The sequence below is a fragment of the Hakea prostrata genome, chromosome 7 (genome assembly GCF_041222555.1).
Source record: "Hakea prostrata isolate BN-2017 chromosome 7, UWA_Hpros_2, whole genome shotgun sequence".
Taxonomy (NCBI): Eukaryota; Viridiplantae; Streptophyta; class Magnoliopsida; order Proteales; family Proteaceae; genus Hakea; species Hakea prostrata.
Genome location: NC_142606.1, coordinates 64,591,644 through 64,613,932, shown reverse-complemented (window position 1 = coordinate 64,613,932; position 22,289 = coordinate 64,591,644).

The window sequence follows — 22,289 nt, the reverse complement described above, 5'->3', positions numbered from 1 at the left end:
TGTAGTATCCTCATATTGTTATAATCATGCCCTCCAAATTTCGTGTAGATCGGAGCACCAGAAGGTCAGTTTTGGACCAAGTCTTCAATTCTGCCCATGGTTAACAAGTCTTGGTCGATCGACCGACAGTCGACCAAGCCAGTCAACCAATAGATGGTAACATCCATGTACTTGGCCGAATTGCTTCGTTTGACCTCCGATTCAATTGTTTTCTTCTCTGATTTTACTTGTATGTTGTCTAGGGTACCAACACTAATTTTTGGGACTATTCTTGGTGATCATTGATTTTATTTATGACTCGATTAAGGTAAGGACGGTCCTTAACTCAAGTACATTGATTATGTAATCATGCCTATGCTTTAAGAACTCAGTAAATATATTTCCTAGGTGTACTTCTTTACCATGCATGACTTTTATATACATTCTTATCAGTAATAGTATGTTACATGTCATTCGGAATATCATGCTTAATTATACTTTATGATTTCGTATATGATCAAACATGTTATGATATGTTTTTGTTTATATGACGAATTATTGATTATGAATGATATGATGAGATTGAGCTTGTGATTGACTACGTATGACTTGGGATTGGGAAGTGTCCTTCCGACACTCCTGTCCTTGGACATCGGAGGGAATAGTATGGGATATTCTCCGAAGGTGTTCATTGACACTTTCTCGGATTATTGGATGACATACATAGGATTGTCTAGGTATATGGTTAAGATATTTTCCTTGTCGTATAAGACCCGAATCGAAAGGTATTGAGACCGAACGACCCGTGGTAGAGTATGGTTGAGGGGTGCTCAAGACCGGTAACCACTCCGTGAGAGGACTTAAACCATGGTAGGACGTGGATTCCGAATCCGATCATCCGTTTCGTCCCCGTCGGAGGCCCAATCACTTTCGGATCCTTCCTCCGTTCCGTTTTGTTGTCCTTTTCTTTTTTTATATTTCTTCCGTCCGCTTCCGGGTGTTTCTTTACTCTTCGGTTTTCCGTCCGCTTCCTCCCGTGCGGCCTCGTTTGATCGGTCCCCTCGGCGGTCCTTCCTTCGGTCTATTGCGGATACCCAAAAGGGGCCATTTATTGGTAGGGTTGCAAATGGATAGACCTGGGCTCACGGGCGCTCAAGATTGGTAACCAACTCGTAAGAAGATGTGAGAGCTTCCAGTTTACCATTTGTGGATGACCAATGGGTTGATGAGTCCGTAGTCCGAGTTGGTCGGTGCCATAGAATACGCTGATTCTAGTGTGAAGAATACGGAACCGAGTTGGTCGGTGCCATAGGGAAAGTATCCGGATCTGACATGATACTACTGAGTAGATGACTTGCATTGGGCTAGGCTATGCCGTGACATGCGCCATTACTTATATCAATGGTGATGTGAGAGAGTGGTGACTTAACCCCCAGCCGTGGTTTGATGAGGACTTTACCCAATTACTCCGGTAGACCCAAGATATCTTGTATGATTGAGGGGGAGTGACAGATGACCTAAGAAGTATGGTGCTATGGCTTAAAGCATGTCTACCTTAGAGACTAGCATACTTAGGGTTAGAATCATATATCATCATTGTCTCATATCATATTGCATCATATCATGATTTGTATCGGATGAACTGTGTATTATGAAATGACTTGCCTTGCTGAGTTCTTTTGAACTCATTCCTTTCGTGTAATTTGTTAGATTATCCTGCAGGTGTAGAAGATCCTGATGGCGCACCATACGACCCGAGCTATGATCCCGCATACTACCCTTCGAGTGATGGCTACGATGAGACTCAGGATTATTGTGCCGAGGAGGATTATGGTTCGTACCAGGGTTAGCCCCACCATGGTGAGGGAGCGGCCACGCTGGGTTCACTTCATCCATACTTATGAAGAAACAATCATTAGGATAGAAGAGACCTTTGCGTAGTGCCCCATTTCCCCGGATGACTGTTATATATTTTGGATATATTGTCTTTAACTCTGATGGATTTACTCTGGATACTGGTTGTAATTAAGTTTAATTAACCACTTTTCCGCTATTATTGAAGGAGTGACTCCTAATCACTCTTTCTCTTTGAGATCATTATTATGTGAAGTTGATACTTGATAATTCAACACTCTGATTGATTATCTTTTCTTATTCATTTGATCTGTTTATTGCTTACTTTGAACATTGATTATATTGTTCATGATTATGTTATCGTGTATGTGGGAGGCATGGCCGCTCGATTTGGATCTTCGGGCTGTGGATCACATCCCGGGTATGCTAGATAGGATACCGGCTGGGTGGATGTGACATTATGTGTTAAGGATTTGGAGTCAGACATCACTCTACTGAAGGGTCTAGTCAAAGATAAATTGTATTCATCTTTTTTTTTTTTTAATTTATTTTTATTTTTTTTTAATTGATTATTTTTGAAAGTGCCCATGTAAGGGGGGAAAATAATCTCTTGTCCTATAGCGTCTCTCCGACTTCCACTCACCCAATTTCCTATCTTACCGTTCTCTCGGATTCCTACGGTGTGAGGGTGGCATTGATGCATGCTTGAACAAAATGATCATTCTTTCTCCAGGTTTGAAATGCTAGATTTGGCATTTGAGTTCCTCCAGTAATGACAGTTTGATTTGGCATTGATCTAGTACCATCAAGATGATGCATAAGATCACAGGTAATAAAAATGGATTCTAATTGTTCTCTCCACATGAGATAATTTGCTCCATCAAGCTTGACAGAAACAAGGTTGGAGAGATTGGTAATGGGGAATGAAGTGTTAGCAGTGGCCATTGAAAATATAGTGTTTTGGAAATAAAAAAAAAAAAAAAATCTCAAAACCTTAGCTTTGATATCATGAAAGAATGCAAATAAAACTTTAATTTTGATAAGTAGGTTGTTTACCTTAATGGGTAAGTCTTATGCATTTATAAATAAACATGGCTATTGTACAAGATTCGTTTACAATATTAAAATTTGAATTCAAAATTAAAAACTTGAAAAAAAAATTGAATTAAAAAACTTGAATTCAAAAATCAAATTTAAACCATAACAGATCCGTTATGGTCTTTCAATTTCTAGTAAAATAAATGTAATATAGTTTTTAGAATTTTTTTCAGAAATTTAGAGACCAAGGGCCTTTTTTTGTTTCAATTCTCATTTTCATTTTCATTTTTCCACATTTTTATTTTTTTTGATGTGTTTGATATACATTTTAAATCCTATTTTTATTTAAAAAAAATTAGAAAAACCCCCCAAAACATATAATAGACTTTTTGTCTTATTCTAGGTTCTAGGTCAGAATTGATTCTACATTTTTTTTTTTTAATTTCTCGTTAAGACGATTTTGTTAACAAACAAAAAAGACTAAATTGTAGCTGAACGGATGTGTAGATTGACTTTACTGAACACTCGTTGAGATCTTACCGTTAGATCTATAGAATTAAGTTTGAACTGTTTATTAAAGTTTTAGATTTTTCCCACTACTTAAGGGTAATTTTCATCACTGGTTATAGCTAGTTTTTTTTTTTTTTTTGGTTAACTTACTAGAGAAAGTCGAGTAGCCTCTTCAGGATTTTAACCACTTTATCCCTTACTTTTCTCTCTCCTGTTTTGGGTGTTTGTTGTCTCCCTTTCCACCTCCGGCAATATCGACTCACCATTGGCAGCAACACTGATTCACCACGGACACCAATGCCTCCTATCTCATTTTACAGTTTCCCTTTTCAGCTCCGGCAAAACCAAGCAACAATAATTCATGGAGCAGCAAAACGTGTGGTGGAACCAACAGATCAAGAATTGGAATAGAACCATAAGAGGACTTCCAAATAGAGAAGCTGTATCAATTGAAGATGCAGGGAAAGCAAGGAAGAAGATGACTGGTGAGAGGGAGGAGGAGGAGGAGGTAGTGAATTAACAAAACAAAGAGAGACACGCCAGGAACCACGTCCTTCTGCTGCTCGGATCTTCTCTAGTTGGGTAACCCCAAGACCTCTTTGTGGGATTTTCTTCTTGGGGTTTCTTCTTTCTTCTGGCAGTTCAGTTTTTTTTTCTCTGTTCTTCAGTTCCGCTGTACTACAGTGGGTTCAAGAAAACCAAGAAGAAAAGGAAAGAAGAAGAGAAGAAAGAGAAGAAGACAAACAACACCTGCAACTATCGCTGCTTGCTGCATCTACTGCCTCGATTTGAGAAGAATAGCGACGGAAAAAAAAAAAAAAAAAAAAAAAAAAAATAATATATATATATATATATATATATATATATATATATATATATATATATATATAGCTCCTTATGGAAGGGCTCCTCTTCGCTTTGAATCGAACTAGAAAATAGAGGAAAGTAGAAAAGAAGAAGTTGCTTTGCTTTGAATCAAACCAGGTTTTTCTCCTCTCTTCTCTTCCACGGAACAAACATCGTAAGTTAAAGGGGTTTGGTTTTGTAAATTTAAATTATTTTCAGGGATTTTTTGGTAATCTTGCATATTGTCAGGGGCTTATTTATAAATTTTAGGGGCTTATGTGTAAATACACATAGTTCTAGGGGCCTAATTGAAAATTTATAAGTTTTCAGGGACTTATTTGGAAATTTACACAAGTTTCAGGGACTTACGTGTATGTTTGCGTAATTTCAGGGACTTAATTGTAAATTCAGATTTGTTAGGGACGTATTTTTCATTTAAAAAATCGCTATTCACGTGTTTGTTTTCTTTTCGGGTATCCTGGAAATGTATATTGGGTAATTAAGTGCATGTTTAGGAAAATTTTGTCTAAGGAGTTTGGTATTTAAGCGGACCGGTTGTGTCCCTCTAGTCTTTTCTGGAAACTTTCCTAGTGTACTTTGGTTCAACAATATACTAATTGGAGGTAACTTGATGATATACTTTTCATGTGTTATCATTACTTAGAATTGTTTTGGGTTGTCCAGCTATTGCATTTTGGGACATATCTGTTACTTCGAAAGGTTGAAGACTGAAGAACTGCAGATAATTTTGTCAACATCACAACTATTGATGGTACTCCTGTTGCCACTGGCTCCAAACATTATCCCACTCTTCATCCTCTTTCGGTAAGCTTTGATGGGACAAATTATTTGATTTGGTCCCGATCTGCTTACTTGACAATTGTGGAAGAGGACTTGTTGGACACATTACGGGCACCACTATCAAACCTATTACCACAGGCGTTTCACAGGATAAATGGATCTCGAATAACTCTCTTATTATGTCATTTCTTTTGAATTCCATGATTCCAAATATTGCTCGTGGATATATATTACTTGATACTGTAGCCCAAATTTGGAAGACTACTACTGAAACATATGGACAGTTGGGGAATGATGCACATGTTTATGAGCTACAAAAGAAACTTCATGAGACTACCCAAAAGGAATTGACTATGGCCCAATATTATCATAGTTGTCAAGGCGTCCTGGCGGACTTTAAGGGGTTGAGGCGACAAGCGCCTCATGTGAAATCCATAAGTAACAACATGAGATACGTGGGATCATTAGATTCCAATTGGGAATCATCTAATGGTTGAGTGCATATATAAGTTTTACATGGGATCATGGGATCATCTAACATTAAATCATTAACCAAAAAAATAAATAAAGCAAAACAAAACAAAAAGAAGAAAACCCGAGAATCACTCGATCCCAATTGCAATTTGCGAGCCCTAACTCTTTGCTCTCGTCGTCTCTACCTCTCGGCCCTCTCCCTCTGCTACTCTCTTCACCTTGCACTTCATTGACGATGAAATCATCTACTCCGGCGACAGTCATCGACAGCCAGAACTCTCTTTTACCTTTTCATTTCTTCTCTGGTACTTTCTTCCTCTGCTACTATCTTCAGTTCCACTCAATCGACGACAGCAGCCAGCGACTCCGGCGACATCCAGTGACTTTAGCGACATCCAGCTGGGCTCCAGCGACAACCAGAAACATCACCGGCGACACCATTGTACAATCTTTTTCAGCTTCGAAGGTCCAAAATTGATCGACTTTTGTTGCTAGCCTGCTACTCTCTTACTTTTGCTTCTTTTTTTTTTTCTTTTTCCCTCATAGGCTCATACGAAAGCCACCGTAGTTGCAGTGACTCCGGTCACCATCTCAGGCGACGGTATGTTGCCGGAATTTTTTTTCCTGCGTTGTAACAATGTTATAAGTTGCTCTTTTTTTTTTTTTTTTTTTTTTTTTTTTTTGTTTGGTTTGCATTCTTGAGATATACTTCTTGGTGTATGCATTGTGTACATGAGATTCCTTTGAAATACAATTCTTTTGATATTATCTGCTTTTATTTATTTATCCCTTGCATTTGATTTATGTGCTTGTACTTCTATGTGTTTACTATTTAGTTACATTTTTTATCGTGTCTTGATTCTTGTTAATGATAGGATGATACTTGGAATTTATTTAGGACCTACTATGTGTGGTTTGTAGTATGTTGGATGACTTGATGTAGGCTAAATGGCTAATATTAGTTTTTTGGGATACCCCCGCCTTTTCCTACCCCCACTTTTTTGCACCCCTTCTTGCATTCTTCCCCCTTCCGTTCTGGTTTGTCTCTTTTTCCCCTCCCTCTTTCTCTTCTTTTTCTTTCTTGGGATTCTTTTTTTTTCTTTCTAAACCCTAAAATTTTTTCTCCGTTCCTGGTTGTTTTCTTTCTTTTATATTGTTTGTTTTCTCCTTCTCCTTTCGTGTGTCCCCTTTTTTTTTTTTTTTCTTTTGTTTCTTGGGTTGTCTTTTTTCTTTTTTTTGGGCTGCTTCTTGTGGTTCTCCCGTTGTGGGGGGGTTTTCTGGGTTTGTTGTTCTGTCGGGTGTTCCTGTTTTTTTTATTATATATAAGATATGTTTATAATGAATTAGTGTATGAGATGTATACTACAAAGTAAAAAATTTCACTTAAAACACCTCGACCGCCTCAAAAGCGCCTCGGAGGGCGGCTCGTCGACTCATCGCCCCAAGTAACTAAAACCGCCTTGCATCGCCTCGTCGCCGTGACAACTATGAATATTATGCCGCGTTGCGATCTCTTTGGCAGGAGTTGGATCATTATGGGGATTATCATCCCACTAACTCAGATGATGTGACTATTTATAGGAAGCACATTCATAAGATTCAAAGCTTGTGATCTTATGCATCATCTTAATGGTACTGGATCAATGCCAAATCAAACTGTCACTCTTGAAGGGAACTCAAACGCCGAATCCAACATTTCAAACCTGGAGAAAGAATGATCATTTTGTTCAAACATGCATCAATGCCACCTTCACACCGTCTCTTTCTTCTCATATTCTTGGCCTTCAAACAACGAAAGATGTATGAGATTCTCTTACACAACTTTTCCAACAACAATCCACTACTTGAAGGACTTATCTTTGCAGTGAATTGCAGATGATCAATAAAGGAACGAGCACAATTACAGACTATCTTCACAAAATTAAATCCATCGTTGATTCCTTAGCGGCAATCAATGACAAGGTAAATAACTCTGACATGGTAGCATATACATTAAATGATCTTGGTTTGGATTATCTCATTTTCAGCATCACTGTGGAAAATATTATCCCACCCATTACCTTTACCGACCTAAGGGCCAAAACTACTTACTCATGAGCAACGGTTATGCCATGGCTATGGGAACATTCAATCAATCTTAACTAATTCCCATTCCCCTACTGCATTACTTGTTACAGATCAGCCTAAATTTAATCGGCCTAATAATAATATTAATTCATATCCACCTAACAACCGAAACCCACCTAGATCTGACTTCCAAAACTCATCAAATGACCCTCCAAGATCTCAAAATTCCTATAACCGACAAAATGAAAACACCTTTAATACTATTTCTAATATTTGCTAAGCAAGACCATTTTGCCAATAGATGCTATTTCCGTTATGCTTAGAGCCGAAATAATCCTAATCCACTACCTCATATTCCTTATGATGGCTTACATGATACCCAAAATACCCAACGCATTACACCACAGAATGATGCACAGTGGATACTGGATTCATGTGCTACCAACCATATGTCATTTGATCCAACCATGCTACAACGATTTGCCACTTACAAAGGAGAAGACCAGATTTCAGTTGATGATGGTAAGAAACTCACATAGGCTCCTCAACTTTGAGAGCCCGAACAAATTGAATCATTCTATCTCTAGGTTTGACATGCTAGATAGTTTGAGCCTCCATTGTCAAAGAATTTAATTTTCCATTGATCCATCAATATTACGAATTTGACAATAATAAATGGATTCTAATTGAATTCTCTCCACATGGGATTTATTTGCTAAGCAAGCTTGAGAGGTTGGAGAGATTGGTAATGGGGAATGAAGTGTTAGAGTGCCATTGAAAATATAGTGTTTGGAAGAAAAAAAAATCTCATAACTTTAGTTTGATTTCATGAAGTGCATTAAAACTTTAATTTTGAAAGTAGGTCCTTACTGTGATGGGGAAATCTTATCTCTTTATAAATAACATGGCCGTCTCTCCAAGATTCCATTCACCCAATTTCCTATTTGAATTTAAAATCAAATTCGGATCCATACCGAATCCGTATGGTGGCTTTGATGCATGCTAGTAAAATAAATGTAATATATTCTTTCTCCAATTTTTCGAAATTGCCTAGGCCTTTTTCTGTTTCAATTCTCTTCTCATTTTCATTTTCATTTTCATTTTCATTTTGCATTTTTCCACACTTTTATTTTTTTGATGATGCTTAGGATCACATGTAATAAAACTGGATTTTAATTGTTCACTCCACATGAGATAATTTGCTCCATCAAGCGACATAATAGACTTTTGGTCTGATTCTAGGTAATCCGGAATGAAGTGTTAGTAGTGGCCATTGAAAATATAGTGTTTTGGAAAGAAGAAAAAAAATCTCAAAACCTTAGCTTTGATATCATGAAAGAATGCAAAGAAAACTTTAATTTTGATAAGTAGGTTGCTTACTTTGATGGGTAAATCTTATGTATTTATAAATAAACATGGTTGTTGTACAAGATTCGTTTACAAAATTTAAATTTGAATTGAAAATTAAAAACTTGAATTCAAAAATCAAATTCAAACCATAACAGATCCGTTATGGTCTTTCAATTTCTAGTAAAATAAATGTAATATAGTTTGTATAATTTTTTCAGAAATTTAGAGACCAAGGGCCTTTTTTTGTTTCAATTCTCATTCTCATTCTCATTTTCATTTTCATTTTCATTTTCATTTTCATTTTTCCACACTTTTATTTTTTTGATGCATTTGGTATACATTTTAAATCCTATTTTTATTTTAAAAAAAAAATTAGAAAAACCCCCCAAAACACATAATAGACTTTTTGTCTTATTCTAGGTTCTGGGTCAGAATTGATTCTACTCTTTTTTTAATTTCTCATTAAGACGTCGATTTTGGTAACAAACTAAAAAGGCTAAATTGTAGTTGAACAGATGTGTAGATTGACTTTACTGAACACTCGTTGAGATCTTACCGTTAGATCTATAGAATTAAGTTTGAACCGTTTATTAAAGTTTTAGATTTTTCCCACTACTTAAGGGTAATTTTCATCACTGGTTATAGCCATTTTTTTTTTTTTTTTGTTAACTTACTAGAGAAAGTCGAGTAGCATCTTCCGGATTTTAACCACTTTATCCCTTACTTTTCTCTCTGTTGTTTCGAGTGTTTGTTGTCTCCCTTTCCACCTCCGGCAACATCGACTCACCATCGGCAGCAAACCGATTCACCACGGGCACCAATGCCTCTTATCTCATTTTACAGTTTCCCTTTTCAGCTCTCGGCAAAACCAAGCAACAATAATTCATGGAGCAACAAAACTTGTGGTGGAACCAACAGATCAAGAGTTGGAATAGAACCGTAAGAGGGCTTCCAAATAGAGAAGCTGTATCAATTGAAGATGCAGGGAAAGCAAGGAAGAAGATGACTGGTGAGAGGGAGGAGGAGGAGGAGGAGGTAGTGAATTAACAAAACAAAGAGAGACACGCCAGGAACCACGTCCTTTTGCTGCTCGGATCTTCTCTAGTTGGGTTACCTCGAGACCTCTTTGTGGGATTTTCTTCTTCGAAGAACGACCTCCCCCATTACTACTACCACCACCACCACAACCTCCACCATTGGTGTTATTTTTATATTTTTGGTGTTGTTGTTCTTCTTGTACCATTCTTCTACGTTGTTATCTAACTACAAATTCATTGATGACTAACCCAAGATTCATTGATCGTTTCCAAAGAGAGATAGAAGTTTAACGTTAAAGGCTCTGTTCTTTGTTTGTTTGTTTTTAGAAGTTTAACATAACTAACTCATAAATAAAAGAGAAAAATTAAGAATATTGTTTGACGATTTAGATTTATTTTACCAAATCTGATGGTAGATATTTAGAAATGTTCAGCTAAGAGATTCACACGTCCGTTCAGCTACCACCTTCCCAACAAAAAATATGAAGAAAAAAAAAAAAATATATATATATATATATATATATATATATATATATATATATATATATATATATATATATATATATATATATATATATATATATATATAACATTTCCAATTGTCACAACAAAACTAAAACATCTACCCCTTCAAAGAACCAATTAAAAAGAAATATTTAAATCTTATATCTTGCCATCTTAGTGGCATCCCGTTTAACTTCCATTTCCATCATCCTAGACCAATTTTTCACCTGATTTTATCTAGACTTTGTTGCCGCCTTTGCCAATGAATCTACAATTGGTTAGTCCTGAATATTTAACCATATTTGTAGCACTATCTGAGGGAATATGAAGTCATTGATACACCTACATTGTAGCCACTGAAAAGTCATTATATTCATTGTTGTGCAATCCACTTCAAAATTCATCACCAGGGATGATGATCTAGTGGTTCCAAGCTCACTCCCATGCGATTTGATAGCCTCATGCAATTAGTCCATCAAGCATGGAAGGGGTTTCGTCTTTGTAAAAGTCATTAGACAATTGATTTTTTACAATTCATTCAAAAATTTTTATACCTCCATAAACAAAAACAACCCTCCCTACAAAAAACAATAGACAAAAATCTAATTTGTGTTATAAAATAAAGAAGATATTGAATACAAAGAAAAAAGACAAGATGAGTTCAATAATAACTAATTCATTCAGTTGAGTGCATTACATATTTATAGTAGAATGAGCATCTACTCTGATATGGAAATACAATATATGATTCTTGCACACAATAAGATATTCTTGATATGGAAAGATAGATTGCCGCCCAAGATAGAAAGTGAATAGAATGGAAATATTGACTACCAACATTAAGTGGTGAAATCACTGTAATCTTCAATTAAGATGGGAATGTGAATCACCAAGATTGTATGCTAAGGTGGTTGAGATCTTCAATTGGAAGTATTGTCTATTGGGGGATGATGGATATCCACAATCAATATTATTTATAACACTCCCCCTTGGATGTCCATCAATAGATAATGTACCTCGTTAAAACTTTACTAAGAAAAAACCCTGTGGGAAAAAAATCTTAGTGAAGGAAAAAGAGTATACATATCTAAATAATACGTATTGAAAGCTGCCTCATTAAAAAACCTTACTAGGAATACCCAGTGGGACAAAACATTGGTTAAGGGAAAAAGAGTACATCAAATATTTTACTCCCCCTGATGATAACATCATTGAGTATCTTTGAAGACGCACACTCCAATATCATATACCAACTTCTCAAAATTTGAAGTAGGCAACGCCTCAAGAAATAAACCTGTCAAGTTATCACTTGAACAAATTCAATGAACATAGATTTCACCATTTCATTGAAGAACATGAGTGAAGAAGAATTTTGGTGAAATATGTTTCATTCTATCTCCTTTGATGTATCATCCCTTCAATTGAGCTATGCATGCAGCATAATCTTCATATAATATTGTTCAAACCCCTTCTTCTAGTAGAAGACTGCATGCTTCCTGAATTTGTTGTATCATTGATCTAAACCAAATATAAAATAGCTAACATTCACTTGTGAATAAATAGCCTGTTTGAGATCTAGTTTTATATAGATCAGATAAAAATCCTGCATCTGTATAACAAGTAAGTTGATGTCCACATTCATAAAATAATATCATGTCAATAATTTTTTGAATATACTGAAATATATGTTTTATAACATTTCAGTGTCTTCGTATTGGAGAAGAGATAAATCTTGCTAATACACTTATAGAAAATGCTATATCTGGTCTTATACTATTAGCAAAATACATTAATGCCTTAATTGCACTAAGTATGGATGACCAAGAAATTTTCCACTATTTTCTTGGGGTCGAAATAAATCTTTCTTTATAGTGAACGATCTCACAACCATTGGGGTACTCAATGGATGTATTTTATCTAGATAAAATCTTTTCAAAATATTCTCTATATAAATTGATTGATGAACGAATATTTCATTCGTCAAATGCTCAATTTACAAGTCAAGACAAAAATTGTCTTTTCAAGATTTTCATTTCAACTTTCTTCAAATAATCTATTGCTTTTGGAAACTCTTCAGGAGTTTCGATGATATTTAAATCATCATCATCATATATACTTACTAAAATTAGATCCATATCATTTAATAAAAGCACAATAATAAATTGGATCATTTTTATACTTTTCATTTAAGGAGATTATACCATATATGCCCTGATCATCTTTGAAGCCTTATTGAACAAACTTCCTAGGAATTTTTATATGCTTCAGTCATTTTGAATCCTTCAGGGATTTTCATATATATATATTTCACACTCGAGTGAGCCATATAAATAGGCTGTAATAATATCCATTAGACGCATGTCAAAATTTTCATATACTGCTAGATTAATAAGATATTAGAAGGTGATTGCATCCACCACAAGAGAACATGTTTCCATATAATCAATGCCAGGCATCTGCGAAAATTCCTGTGCCATAATTCATGCTTTATATATCACTATTGCATTCATTTTCTCATTTCATTTTTTGCAGAAAACTCAATTGTACCCCACTGGCTTTATACCTTCAAATGTTGGACTATAGGTCCAAAAACTTTATTTTTCAAGCGAATTCAATTCTATTTGAATTGCGTCTCTAAATTTTGACCAATCATTTCTTGATCAACAAATTTATGTTCAAGATCCTCGTCTTGTTGTATTATTTCAACAATAACATAATATGCAAAAATGTTGTCAACAACTTTATCTTTTCGGTTCCACCTTTTTCCTGCAATGACATAACTAATCGAGATCTCTTCATTATTTTCAGGTACCTGAATCTCTTTTGGGGTTTTATAGAAAGTTATGTTTTCAGGAAATTCATAATCAATTGTCTCCATATTATGATCATCTTAATCATTTGCTCCTTTCTTTTTCTAGGATTTTATCCTTAGAACCGATTGATCTTCCACATTTTAAACGTGGTTTAATTTCATTTGCACTGATAGGATGTCCGAGCATTGTCCTGCTGGGACATCAATTCTAATTGGAGCATTTACAGCTAGAATATGAGATTTAATAACTCTTAGCAGGTCAGTAAATCTGGCAGTTGATTCATAATATTTATTGCATTATCCTTCAAACTTCAAGTTCACAGTGCTCAGTGCGAGGATCTAATGAGATAATGATAATACATACAATCAATCTCTTTTCCCAACTGTTTATTCTCTCCCCCTCATGTTGGAAAAACTAATTTATTAAATAATATTCAGCAAGTATTGCATTAAATAAATATCCTATCCTTAGTAATATATTGAATTATATAAGGAGATTTATATCCAACATATATTCCCAACTTTATTTTGGGATTCATCTTTGTGTGCTGTGGTGGAGCAATTGGAACATAAACCGCACATCTAAAAATTTTAAGATGAGAAATATTTGGCTTCTGACCATAAGCTAATTGTAATATGGAGAGTTTATGACAACCTTTTGGCCTGATGCGTACAAATGATGCTTTGTTCTCATAACCAATGGTTTAGCTATTAATTGGAGACATTTAATAAGTGATTTTGCTAAACCATTTTGGATATAAACATAAACAACAGGCTATTCAACTGTGATCTCAGTTGTTATACAATAATCATAAAGCCCGAGATGTAAATTCACCAGCATTATCAAGACAAACTGTCTTTATCTTATAATCCATAAATTATGCTTTTAATCTCATTATTTGAGCAAACAATATCGCAAACACCAAATTGCGAGTTCATAATGAACATACATGTGACCACTTTATAGATGCATCTACTAAAATCATATATTATCTGAATGGTCCACATGTTGGGTGAATGGACCAATATATTTCACCCTTTATACGTTTTAAAAACGTAGAATGTTCAATCTCAACTTTAGTTGGTGAATATTTAATAATAAATTTTTCTTGAGAACAAGCAATACAAGAAAATTCACTTAATTGAAGAATCTTCTGGTTCTTCAATGGATGACAATTGAATTTTCAATAGATTTTCGCATCATACTTGATCCGGGATTGTCCAACTGGTCATGTCAAATAATAAAATTATTGGAATCAATGTTCATTTGATTTACCCAAGTATGTGTTTCAACCATGCGATATTCGTGTAGTACAAATTGGGAGAAATATCTAATACCTTTGTATAGATATTTACTTATACCATTATTTGTAGTTTCAATCTGATAATCATTTTGGCAAATAACTTTGAAACTTAATAAGTTTCTTTGAGACTTCCAATCAATGTTGTACTAACAATTCTTGTATGAACATTGGTTTCCGTGTGCAAAATAAAATAACCATAACCAAATCTTCAACTATTATCTTCAAAGGAGTTTACAGCATCTAGATGTGTAGTATCTTTGAAGCCATTAAAATCATCCTTTTTTTTATAGGCAAAAATTGCTCAAATATCATGATTTTGGAAAATCCAATTTATCTCCACATTATTTTTATTTCTTTAATTAAGGCTTGACAAAGCTTAATTAAAAATTGTAGAGTACGACAGATACATGTCTAATGGCTTTCATACCACATCAGTAACAAATATTATCTTCACTCCTTGAATTGTTATATTGAGAATCCTTATTATTCTCTTATTTATTTTCATAATAATGACGGTAATGTCTTTTGTCTCATCCTCTTCTACAGTCATGACCATAATTTTAATTTTGCCTTCTTTCAGGCATATCATGAATTGTTGCATTCACTTCAAGGAATGGAACAGAACCAATAAGACGAGTTTCATGACTTTTCATTAATAGTTCATTATTTTACTCAGCCACAAATAGGCATGATATCATTCAGAGTATTTCTTAAAACTCCTTTTACAATATTACTATTGTAACAACAAATCTGAAATTTGAAAATTTGCTGAGATATTTTTATAAATAATATTTTCTCCTTATAATTTCAAAAGAAAATTAATTTCAAAAACTACAGAACTGTATTTATTTACAGTTTCAAATCTTGCAACTTCATGTGCATCTACAAAATTGTATTTATTTACAGTTTCAAATCTTGCAACTTCATGTGCATCTGCAGAACTGTATTCATTTACAGTTTCAAATCTTGCAACTTCAATCTGCATCTGAATCGGACTTATTTACAGTTTCAAATTTTGTAACTTCATGTGCATCTGTAGAACTGTATTCATTTACAGTTTCAAAATCTTGCAACTTCAAGTGCATTTAACAATATTTGTGGTGCAAAGCTAGCAACCACTATATACAATAAATAAAACCACAATCGTTAAAGCAACATAATATCTTATTATTTGATTGATTCTTAGATTCAATAAAACACATACCTTTTTATCATGATGCACTTACATTTCAAGATGGACAAGATAAACTCCATTGTTTACAAAAACGTGCGAGGAGGTCGATCATTCTTTTCATTGGAATAGAAAACATAATGATACATAGTCTGCTATCTTTTTTCTCAAAACGCAATACTTCGAGCGGAATCGTGCTGATAATGTGTTATAAAATAAAGAAGATATTGAATACAAAGAAGAAAGACAAGATGAGTTCAATCAGAACTAATTCATTCAGTTGAGTGCATTACATATTTATAGTAGAATGAGCATCTACTCTGATATGGAAATATAATATATGATTCTTGCACACAATAAGATATTCTTGATATGGAATGATAGATTACCGCCCAAGATAGAAGGTGCATAGAATGGAAATATTGACTACCAACATTGCGTGGTGAAATCACTGTAATCTTCAATTAAGATGGGAATGTGAATCACCAAGATTGTATGCTGAGGTGGTTGAGATCTTCAATTGGAAGTATTGTCTATTAGGGAATGATGGATATCCACAATCAATATTATTTATAACAATTTGAGATCAATTTTCATTCTTTTGATTTCTACATCTAAGGTAAACAAGGTAAATATATGAAATGTATTATTTAAAGTAATAACACATGAATATCATTTGTCACATAATGACATGATCCCTTAAATCCATAAAATATTATTTCTTAATAATAAAAAAGAAATCTAATTATGTCAAGTGGTGCTTGTGTCTTAGAATCATATGTGATAGGAGTACTGAAGATAATGGGCAGTTGACTCAAAGTACCCTTGTATACTGGAGTATCAATGTTTGAATCCATTCTAATTTATCTTGACATTTTGAATTTTTTCTATTGGAATGATTTTTACAAAGTAGACACTAAAAAAATTAAATAAAATTATGAAGAACGTGTTTATAGTATAGAATGAAAATTCAAGATACTATTTAAACAGTTTATAAAAGAGAAAGTAGGTTACTTACGACAAAGACGATGATTGACCATGAGCAAATTGTGGGTCTTAAGTGTTATCACTTGTTAGTGAAGAAAAAAATAAAAACAATGGAATATGAAATTAGGGATTTTCATAATCTCTTTAGGTTTCTATTTTCTATTGGTTATCTTTTATTTTTCTAAAAAAAATTAAAAAAATCAATTAGTATGCCAATTGATAAACCAATTAAAATACTAATTAATAAGAAAATCAATACGACTTCTAAAAAGGTTACGACTTCTTTTTAGAAGTCGATTACGACATTAAGTGTATGCTATATGTACAAGAATTTTTTTTTTATTTATAATTATACATCAGGATATATGTATTAATATGACGATTGATATGTACTTGTGTTTACTAATTATGGTTGTGTGCTATTTGACTTGGGTATGTGATCACTACCGATTTCTGTGGACTATACTAGACTTTCAGTGGGGATGCCTGACAGCGCCAGTGCTTGCGCTGGTAGTCACAGGGCTAATGCTTACATAAGTTGAACTCGAAAGTCTGAAATTTGCGTAGCGGGAGGGCAAAAGGTCGCCACTCTGCATCTCCTCTTTTGTCTATATTAAATAATAAAAAAAAACCAATGTATATTGAGGGTATAATAGTTAATATAATTTTTTATATGAACATCTTATATTTCTCATTAACAAGTCCCAACTCCCAACCCTAATGATCTATTGTCAATTTTCATTATTAATTTTTCATTTCGACATACCAAGCTTATTTTCATTCCATAATCTATTCTAAACAACACTTATCAAAACATTTTCATTTTTGACCAAAAATAAAAAAGAATTCTTATATTCATTTCTTTTAAATAGGAAAAATAGAGATAAATTTTGATACAAAAAGGCCCTAAGAAGAATTGAAGAATGATTATTTATTGAACCCAAATCCAATGCTAATACATTACCAACAAAATAGTATGTAGTTTAAAAGATAGTCGTACGTCCATTACGATTTATTTCCATTCGTATCCATTTGGGAGAGTCTATATTAAAAACTAACTGTAAAAAAACTAATATTATACAATTTGGATTTGCTTACATCTGCAATCTTCTACCCCTAAAAAAAACCATCTCTAGATGCAATCTCTTGATAGTGGAAACTTAAGTAATTATTATTTTTAGTCTATTTATCTTATTTATAAAATTGATAACTACTTAATTAGGATCAAATAAGACAACAATATTTTGGGAAAATTGTTTATATATATACAAGTTTCACATATATACCCTTTTAAAAGATAAAAAAAACCTTCAAGTTTCACATATATACAAAAAAATAATTATATACATGTCACAAAAAAGACATACATGATATAGATCACATAATGTAACATAATATATTTATCAAAGAGGATCCATATGGTGTCACTATGCCTACTAAAGTGTAAGGCATCATTATTGCCATTTTTGGTACATGAGATCTTTATCCAAAGTAAGAAATCTTTTCCATAACTTTAATTCAAAAAAGTAAAAAAATTATCAAAATGTCATGCAGATGAATATAAAATATGAAATGACATCTTTCATAATTTTAATTTTTTTAATTTTTTATCTTGAGTTGAAATTACTAATGAAATGCTTGTTTATTCCTCTATTGATTGGACTAATTTATGTTAAAGTGTGATAAAAATTAAAGCTTAGATTTCATTGGCATAGTGGAAAATCAAACCATCCTTTATCAAAAGTTGATTGATTGAATAATCTATATGAAACCATTCCTAAAAAGAAACATATTATCATTCACATGACATCATTGTAATCACCATCTTCTACCTATGGCTTTATTGCCTTTTTTTGCAAGTATGAAAATTTTATCAGGTGTACCATCCATTTCCTTCTGGATGAAGGACATATGTCCTTTAGTTACACCCAAAGGCTAAGATTAAGGCTCTTTTTCGTATCAATTCTCATTCTCTATTATGTAGGGGTGTAAACAGACTGGATTCGGATCGGATAGTGGTAATAGCATATCTGCATCCTATTATATTTGGATGGATTCGGATAATATTCTCATCGGTCTTCGGCCAAATTCAGTTAGATTCAGATGACAATTGGATAATTATTTTCTTAAGTAGATTTTTCTAAATGGACATGAATACATATTGAATACAAGTTTTTGACTACCTGTTTACATTTTTACCATTTTATTTGTGAGGGCTATGTTTGAAATTTAGGAATTTAACCACTTTGGTAGTTATTTTAGTAGAAAATCTAGAAAAATAGTCACATATCATGGGTAAAAAATTTATAAAATAAGAAAAATAAATCTAAATAAGTAACATAATCGAATAATTTTGTCGGACAGATAATAATTGGTAATAAAGGGATATACTGTATCCGCATCTTATTAGTAATCGGACGGATTCGGATACACCTAAATGGACACGGATGTGAATTTGGAAGCGGATTTCGGTTATCCATTTACACCCCTACTATTATGCCTATTTAAAATAAATAAGTACAAGAATTCATTATTGGTCCAAAATGAAAAATGATTTGGTGAATTTCGTCGAAAATAAATTATGAATGAAAAATAAGTTTGGTATCAAAATAATAAATTTATTAAGAAATGATAGTGAACAAGTGAGAAAAGAAGGAAAAAAATATGGTTTTTTATATAAAAAAATGTATTGACTATTTTACCCTCATCTTAACTATAAAATTTTAGGTAAACTTGCACATAAATTAAGAAAATGAAATTCTCACCATAATCTTTGTCTATTATGGATTTTGGAGTTTTTTTTTTTTATTATTTTCAATAAAAATAAATTAATAATAGATGCCAAACAATTTAAAATAATGAAAAATTCTCATAATTGAGAATGATAATTGATAAAAAAAAAAGAGAACTTAAATCAAAATAAAAAATTTTCTATCTTCTAAATCTTACCTCAACCTTTGGATGTAACTGATGGACATGCATCTTTCATCCAGAGGGAAATTGATGTTCCATTTATTTAGGCTGCAACCCCCCGGGTGTTTTTTTGTTTTTTTTTTTTGCTTGTTAATGGTACAGTGGATAAAATTTTTGATTTCTTATTAGTTGGGTTGTGTATTTTAACTCAAGATTCAGGATAGAAAAATTTCACTTTGAACACTAATAAGGTAGATCTCTTACGAATGTAAGGTGATCGAAGGGAGAAGATAAGGGAAAAACCACCACTAATCAAGCTTTTTCTTATAGCGGTAGTATTGATGGTAGATAAACTCGACTCTTGTGTTTTAGTTCATTTTTTAGTCTTTTCGAAGTGAGAGAGAAGGATATTTGCAGTAAAAGGTCAAGAAAGAAGAAACCGAAAGAAAATCAAGCCAAAAAAGTGAAAAGAAAAAGAGTGAAAGAAAAAGGAAGAAGCAGGAAGTCACATAAACGTAATCATTTGTCATACTACTGTTGCATATTTCTTTACTAGCTGAGTCTTTCATTTCTAAGATTAATGATACACAATTATAAAGTTTCAACATTGTGGCATTTAAAAAATTTCTTTTCTTTTAATTTCCTCTAATTCCTTAGAAGTGTGATGGTGGCATAGTTTAGGGTAGACATGTTGATACTTCATAGGCATGGTGATACAATCGTAATGTAATATCACTAATTAGGGTCTTGCACTTTGTGTAGGAATTATAGGGTATCGTATAGACCTGTAAATGGATAGCCAAAATCTGCATCCGAATTCGTTTAAGAGTGTAAAATTTCTAATCCGAAAATATTCGTATCCATCCGCTAAGCATCCGGATTTGGATTCAGATAATTGCTTATCAGGATCGGATAATATCTGGATAAATTTTTATCTAGATAGAGTAAAGTATTCAACATTTTTTCTTTGAAATGGATGATAATCGGATTTGGGAACCGGTAATTATCCGGTTAGAGTAAAAGTTTAAATATTTTTCTCTAGAAAAGGGGTTAATAATCAGATTTGGAAACAGGTAATCGGATAATCGGATTTTGAAAATTGGAAAAAAAAAAAAATGACAATCACCAATCAATAATCGGATAATTTATCGGATTGGATTATTATTGGATATCCAATAAAGTTCCGAGTTCAAATTCGGATGCCTACTCTAAATTTTTGGCAGATTCAGATTCGGATTTGGATAGCGGTTTTGCTAATCATATTCGAATTCAGATGATGGTATATCCGAGCCGAATCTGATCCGTTTGCAAGTCTAGTAACATATACCCATCTAATGTTGAACGTATGATTTCTTTAAGACCTACATAATACTCTTAGTATTCAACCCGTAAGTAATAGGATGAAGATTCTCTCCAACTCCTTACCACAGGGTGAAAGGACAACTCTGTCCTTACCCAAAATCCAACAACTCATAAGTAAGATCAAGAGTTAAAGTCCCCTTAAGAAGCTAGACAATTTTCATCAATTCTATTATTCTCGTCTAATTATTTTTAAAATATATGGTGGAGACTTTGGAGGAAGTGGCAAAAGTGGTGGTTGCACTTTGGAAGGACAAGAACTCTTGGAGATCAAAGGTGAAATTGTAGACTTGGAACTCATATCCTAAATATCTATGGGAAGCCAAAAAGGCAAAGCAGCAACACAAATTGATCCCAAGAACCATTAAACGGACTTGTCTCGAGTATATTCTTTCTCCACTTCCAAGAAAAGAGAACTGTAAAAACGAGACAACACAAAGCACAGAAGAATCCCTGGAGTATGTATACGTGGATGGGGAAGCAAACAAGAACCGAAAGCAAAAGGAAATAGGCAATAATTAAAAGCCATAACTGTTTAACTATAACTGTAACTGTTAACTGTTACCTCACAGAATGGGAGGAGCTTAATTCTTGGTGGTATGCAAAAAACACTGAAATCTCAGTAAATTTTTATGTTGTTTGTCCGTAGAAAAGGGGCTAGTGGTGAGATGAGCGTAAAACTGAAATTAGAAGGAATTAGGGTTTATGGTTGGGTTAATGAAGGTTTTAAGTGTGAACAGAAACAGACCTTCGGTTGCGCGCGGGTGGTGGTGGTCGCTGGTCGGCACCTTGCCGGTTTTCTAGTAGAGTCCGGAAAAACAGTTTTCCTATGCAGCTTTGTTAAGAGACTGTTTTGACACCTTGATCTCAGGCTACAATTTTGGCCCACACACGATTACACCAAGGTCTACACCTAGTCAATGTAAAACTTGATGTTTGAGTTCTTGAACTTGACTTGAATGTTGTGCATTTAATGCGCATCAAAGACTTAGTCGAGATCGAAATCTCCAAAAATTTGATTTCAACCGTCTGTTTCGTAGGTGGTTGAAACTGAGACGGACGGTCGAGATCTAAACCTTAGTTGAGATTTCGATCTCAACCATTGGTAGCAACTGAAATTGAACCGAAGAGTTCTATGTTAGGGAGAATGACCCTGCATTAGACTTGTAAATGGATAGCCTCTAAATTTGCATTCGTATTCGTTTAAGGGTATTTGTATCCAAATTTTTCTTACCGAAAAATATCCATATCCGTCCGTTAAGCAACCGGATTCCGATAATTGC